This window comes from Pogona vitticeps, chromosome 2 (genome assembly GCF_051106095.1).
Source record: "Pogona vitticeps strain Pit_001003342236 chromosome 2, PviZW2.1, whole genome shotgun sequence".
Lineage (NCBI taxonomy): Eukaryota > Metazoa > Chordata > Lepidosauria > Squamata > Agamidae > Pogona > Pogona vitticeps.
In genome coordinates this window covers 141,637,352-141,644,073 of record NC_135784.1, presented here as the reverse complement: position 1 = coordinate 141,644,073, position 6,722 = coordinate 141,637,352, and positions in this window count along the sequence as shown.

Genomic DNA, 6,722 nt, shown 5'->3' with positions numbered 1-6,722 from the left:
TTGGGGTGGTCACCATGGCAAGAATGAGGTTGTGGTTAAATGGAAATAATAAGAAGAAATGAAAAATAAAATAATGGAAGAAAATGTTGTGATGAACTGTCTCCGAGGGAAAAGCAACTCAACAGGCACAGGCTCGATAACAGGGATTTAGTAGAGATGACTTACGTCTCTAGAGATGATTTTCGCCCTTCTTTAGCACATAAAAATCTGCAGAGAGGATTATTGGGATAAAAATAAATAAGGACACATTCATATATGACAATGTAAGAAACCAGCATAAAGTTGCTATAAGGGTTTGCAAAGGCATGCCCCTACATATGCAGATGCCATGTGATAAAACAGACCATTGTTCATAGTGTCTACTTTGATTGGCAGTGGAAGCCGTCCAGAGTCACACATTGCTACAAAGGAGCCTTTCTCAGGTAGCTGGTTGACTGGCCTTCAGTGGGTCCTGGCAAGGACTGACCCTGTGTGCTACCACTGAGCGACTCTTGGCGGTGCGTAGAGAACAGGAAGAGTGAAGGAAAAAAGAGGGGAAGCAAGGAAGAGTCGAGACCAGTGGTCCCCAACATTGGGCCTCCAGATGTTCTTGGACTACAACTCCCAGAAGCCTTCACCGTCACCTCTGCTGGCCAGGATCTCTGGGTGTTGAAGTCTAAGAACATCTGGAGGCCCAACACCTGTGGATCACTGGTCTAGACAACAAGGAATGACTAGAAACTGCAACAGAACCACCCCTAATGTTTTATATTTTTCTAGATGCATTTTCGGGGACGTGGTGGCGCTGCGGGCTAAACCGCAGAAGCCTCTGTGCTGCAGGGTCAGAAGACCAAGCAGTCGTAAGATCGAATCCACGCGACAGAGTGAGCTCCCGTTGCTTATCCCAGCTCCCGCCAACCTAGCGGTTCGAAAGCCTGCAAATGCAAGTAGATAAATAGGGACCACCTCGGTGGGAAGGTAACAGCGTTCCGTGTCTAAGTCACACTGGCCATGTGACCATGGAAGATTGTCTTCGGACAAAACGCTGGCTCTATGGCTTGGAAACGGGGATGAGCACTGCCCCCTAGAGTCGAACACGACTAGACAAAAATTGTCAAGGGGAACCTTTACCTTTACCTAGATGCATTTTCAGGGAAGCATAATTATTATTGGGGTCAAGATGGTGTGAGAGGGATGGAAATCAAACTCTTCCCAACAACATCCCTCCCCCCCCAGGCTATAACCCTTCCCTAGGTGGGGGCAAGCTGGAGGAGAAAGGAGTTTGATGGTATTTTTTGCCTTCATTTACTTGCTTGCTTTTCTCACTTTTTGGAGAAGGAGTCTCTTTTTCTGTGTTTATGTGTTTTATCTAGTTTTTTTTCCCCTGTCAGGGTGGGTGTGCTTTCCTTGTTTGATTTTTTAAAATTGTTATTTGGTTAATTTACTGTGTTTTCTGTTATAGGCATATATTTTGGTGGCGTTTTGGGGAACACTGATTTGTTTGCTTCTGTGGGATTGTATAGTCTGGGGAGAAAACTTTGTGCCAGTGTGCCACTTGCTTGTGTAGGTGGTTGTTGGTTGTGCTGTTGCTTGCTTTCGAGTTACTTTGATTTTCTATTACCTTGCCTCTCAAATTTTTTTAGCAGTTTCTGAGGGTTCTGGAAGACTTGCAGTGCAAGAAAACACAAAGAGAACACCCAAAACAAACAAACCTCAAAGAGGCTTTCCATGTTATTTTAAATGAAAGGACTGTTACAGAAAACAAAGAAAAATGAAAGAAAAATGAAAGAGCCACTTGCAAAAAAACCCAAAACGAAAGAAACATTGTGCATCCCTAATAATGGCAATAGAAACAAATGAAATAATTCCCTCATAATAACAATACAAAGAAATTAAATAACTAAAATACTGGATACAAAACTTGTTGCCTGAGGGAGGTACCTCACTGGCCCCAATGGTAGGGTTGGCCCTGCTCTTCACTAGTAAGGATAAATTCCAGGAACTGTGCCCCTACAATCCCCAAAGTTTAGTTTAGTTTCTTGAGCTCTTTATCCTTTCCTCTACAATTTGACAAGACATCATACATGAAGGCCTGTATTCATTGGGGAAAGTTGGGAGGGAGAAGATAGGAATCCAGACTATGCTTCTTTCTCCTTAACTCCTTTGCCCTAGGTAGGCATATCAAATGACAAAAGCCCAGGAATATTCTTGGCAAAAGGAATATTCAGCAGTCTTTCTTTCCTTGAGGCCAGTCCCCTGGTCAGAAAAGCTGAAGGCAAAAGAGAGAGAGAGACTCTTACCTGTTCCTGTTGATCTACTGTGGCAAACGCTGTGCTGGGCATGATTGGTGCTCCACTTCTTCAAGAGAAAGAGAGAGAGAGAGAGAGAGAGAGACTGATTTTTGAAAAGTGCCAAACAGGTTTTTCAGGAGAGCCGGCACAGCCTGCCATGGAGCCTGAATAATGTATCCAGCCTTAGTTCTTCCTCCTGGGCATAGTGCCAGGCCAGAAGGCAATTACTGTAATCTATCCACGATGTATAGTGCTGTCACGGCACCATCAGGCATCTATGGCTCGGCAGGGCATTTGGGCTTCCTCCTGGTTCTAGCTACAGTACATACCTTGGAAGCCCACGGATTAATGCTAGGAGACCTAGGTCAAAATCCTCCCTCACATTTCCAGCACAACCCCCACCCTTGAGAGTCACTGCCTTCCCACTTGTGAATGGAACAGCACAACACAGTGAGATATTAAATTATTTTGAGCACCCATAGTAAGTGACAAAAACCCCAGGTTCCTCATTTACCTCCTCAGAAGTGGCATCAATTGAAAGTAACAGCACTTACTTCCAAGCAAATATATTTCTTGACTTGTTATTTTTATGCCCTGCTTTACAGCCAAGGTTGGCACTTCAGGCATGTCGTAATTATTATCCATGTAAGGTACCCCATACAAGAGAAATGGTGAGATACTGGCAGGTTGGGGGTTGACAGCTAAACAAAGCTATATCCTGGGAATGGAGGGACACCTTGTGGCCCTGCAAATGTCGTTGGACGGCAACTCTCATAAGCCCTAGCCAGCTGAGCCAAGGAAGGCCAGCATCATCTGGAGGGCCACACGTTGCACAGCCTTAGTCTATGCTCAGGAGCAGCCTACCTCTCAGTTCATGGAGCTGAAGACACACAACAAGGTTTAGCTCTCATACTGATATGCTACCCATAAGCCTTCCACAGGCCTTCTGATAGCCAAGAGTGGAGACAAGAAATAAAAAATAAGGGTGGAGGACAATAATCAAACTGGCCATTGACAGCAAATTCCTAAAAAAAATGGACCCTGCCTAAAGCATTCTTTCAAACTTTCTCAAGGCCCATAATTGAACCCTGGTTCAAAGAGGTGTTAATAATGAAGAAACCAAGAAGTGATCTATAGATCTTTGGACTAAATATGCAAGATGGTGATGTTTTTAAACATTACTTTTTTTTACTTTAATACAAGAAGTATTACCACCTCTGAATATGCAGGTGAAGAGAAACACACCTCCTTTCATCTGTAAAACACACCGATTTGACACATCTATCAGCCACATGCTACAGGTGAGACTTTCACTCATGGAGAAAATAGCAAAGTGGTGGCCCAGCAAGGATAGTTCAGTGCAAACGAGTGGTATCCAGGGAAAATACTGCAAAATATCCCATTACTATTTTGTATTCATAAACTTTCCCCTACGACTGTTCCTTAGAATGATGGTTTAGCACCTCATCACAGCACCATATTAGCACAGGAAATGACAGTCAAGCCATAGCCTGAATGTCAACTGTTAATAACTATTAATTCGGCCATAGTGTCTTTCACCTGGTCAGTAGAACCAGACAAAATCAGATGCATCGCATCATATGCTCTGGCCCAGCAGCCAGCATTTGGTTATTATGTATGATAGCTAAAAAGAACAGGTCCCTTCAGTAAGCAACATGTGGGAAAGCCAAGTAAGGAGAGGTTAGAAGGGAGCTGGAGTTTAAAGATTTATCCTGGTTAATTGGTTACTTATTTATGTAGAAATGCACAGGACCAACAGATTAACATACAGCCAAATTGTAGCAGAGGGGACACACTGCTCTTCTGACTGATATTTTAGGAACACAAAAGACCTTCAAGGGAGAGTAAACACAAAGCAAGGGATGACAGCGAGCCTTCAAGGAGAGCCTCTAGCTCAATCCCTTGGAAAACATCAGGGGGACTCCACAGGTTCTGTTGCAGCTGGAGCTGAGAGAGAGAGCACGGAGGGGAGAGTGAATGAATCCGGGGTGGGAGGCTGCTTTATGGAGAGAACATGCCACAGCTTCTTTGTGTGACCAAGCCAGACAAGGGGTGTTAAGAGAAGGTTCCCAACCTTCCCTTGTGCACCATTGTTTTATACAAACTCCAGTGAAGAGAAAGATGATTTTACAATGCGATGCTAACTTGGGGAGGGGGAAGAGACCGAGTGCCCACTTTGGCCTCTGGCCTTGCTCAGAAATCTCTCTACCGCAAAGCAACATGCCACAAAATCGTCAGCCACCACTTACTTCAAGGATCTCAAATGACAACAACGGGAAGGGCCTCTCTCTGCCTGAGATCTGGAAGCACAGCCTGCTGATTTATTTTACAGCCGCTTCATGCGTTCGAAAGCCTTTGCTCTCAGAATATTGTGATCCTGTTCATTGGCAACCCTTTATGACTGCAGCAGGCATAGATCTTCTGCCGGGAAGTTTTGTTTTGTTCAAAGGAATGTGCCTGTCAACATACCAGCAAACCTAGTCAGAAGCTCTGCCTAGTTTAAAGTGGAAGGGTGAGCTGAGTTACTACAAGGAAAAATCCACGATTGCATAAAGAAAAAAAGGGGGAAAATACATATGGGTGGCTCCCAAGCCAGTATGATGAAGTCAGGGAACAGTGAATAACAAAGAGGTGAGCTTCCTCCTACAGGACTTAAAAAAAAAACCCAGCCTGTAAATATAGTCCACATCAAAAAGATAATGTCATTATGGGCAATTTCTAAAGAGCGAAATATAGGGCTGGCTCTGTTACTCTAGGGACTAATAGTGAATAATGGGTCTCTATAGTGTATGTTACCATACAAACATATCATAATTAGAACTCTGTAGTTTCCTGAGGCATACTTTAATCTGTGAATTGCTGATTTATTTTCAACATATACCAACAATTAGACTGTAGCAGTGCTTCAAAAATATATCTGGAAGACATCGATGGATACTGCAAAACAGACTCACTCAGCTTTTAACCACAGTTTTCTTTTGTCTTTTTCTATCTTGCACACAGGGAGATGCAAAATGACAGTTTCTTCTCTTTTAAATGGAATGTCGCGAATGTAAAGAAAGTACAGTATGTGGTGGGCTATGAGCCTCGTGTCGCAGTGGTTAAACTGTAGCATTGCAGCCAAAACTCATCTCGCAGTCAGCGTTTGGTACCAATGGATCTGACAGCCGGCTCAAAGTTGACTCAGGTTTCCATCCTTCTGAGATCGGTAAAATGATTGCTGAGGAGAGAATGTGTAGCCTGTATAATTAGAAAATTGTAAACCTCCCAGCGAGTGCTTTAAGCTGTATGGGGTGGTATATATGCAGCATACTTTGCCTTTTTGCTTTGCTTTTCCTCTCTAGAGCACACATTATATTGGTTGTTGTGGGTTTTTTAGGTTCTTTGGCCATGTTTTGAAGGTTGTTCTTCCTAATGTTTCACCAGTCTCTGTGTCCAGCATCTTCAGAGGACAGTACGGAGACTGGCGAAACGTTAGGAAGAACAACCTTCAGAACACGGCCAAAGAGCCCGAAAAACCCACAACAACCATTAGATCCCAGCCATGAAAGCCTTCGCGAATACAATTATTTATATCATATTTTAATACAATGGTGTTTTGTTTGTCTTGTGTGATTCCCAGCCTTGGGTCCCCAGATATTCTTGGAGTAAAACTGCCAGAAGGCTTCACCACTAGGATTTCTGAGAGCTGCAGTCCCAAGAACATCCGAGGACCTGAGGTTGGTAACCACTGGTCTAAAAAGCCATTATCAGTTGTGTGGCATTGAGTTGTTTCTGACCTGTGAAGATGTTTTCCAAGGCTTTCTAAGCACAAAGTACTCAGATGTAGTTAAACATTCCTTCTTCTATGGGTGGTCTGGGACTGTAGCATCTTGCCAAAGACTGCACTGGCTGGTTCTTCTCCCAGGAGGCACAATTGAACTTCCAACCCTTGGCACTGCAGCCGGGTGCTCCAACCACCGAGCTGTTCAGCCAGCTCATGTAATTATACAACTGTTTATTTTAATTGCAGCTAACGTCCGCATTCTTGTTTAGAATGTTATTTTTTATGTTCGTGTGCTATTTGTTGGGCGACAACACCGTATTCATTAAAATAATCACTACATACTTCCATCAAGTGCAGATTATCAAGGTCGCCAACCTGATGCTTGCTTTTTTTGGCCCACCATGCTAACTGTGGCATAGCTCAGTGTCTTAGGCACCTGGCTGCAGAGCCAGAGGTTGGGAGTTTGATTCTCCACTGTGCCTCCTTGACAGGGGCCCGACTCGATGATCCCTCAGGGTCCCTGCCAGCTCTGCAGTTCCAAGATTATTATTTATGAAAATGGATCTGAATCAATGCATCTGGTGTGAAGACTATCTCTGAAGCTATGTCAGGATAACCCTGGTCAGGATGTGAATGGAACCATGGTTAGCCCGTACTGGGGCTCT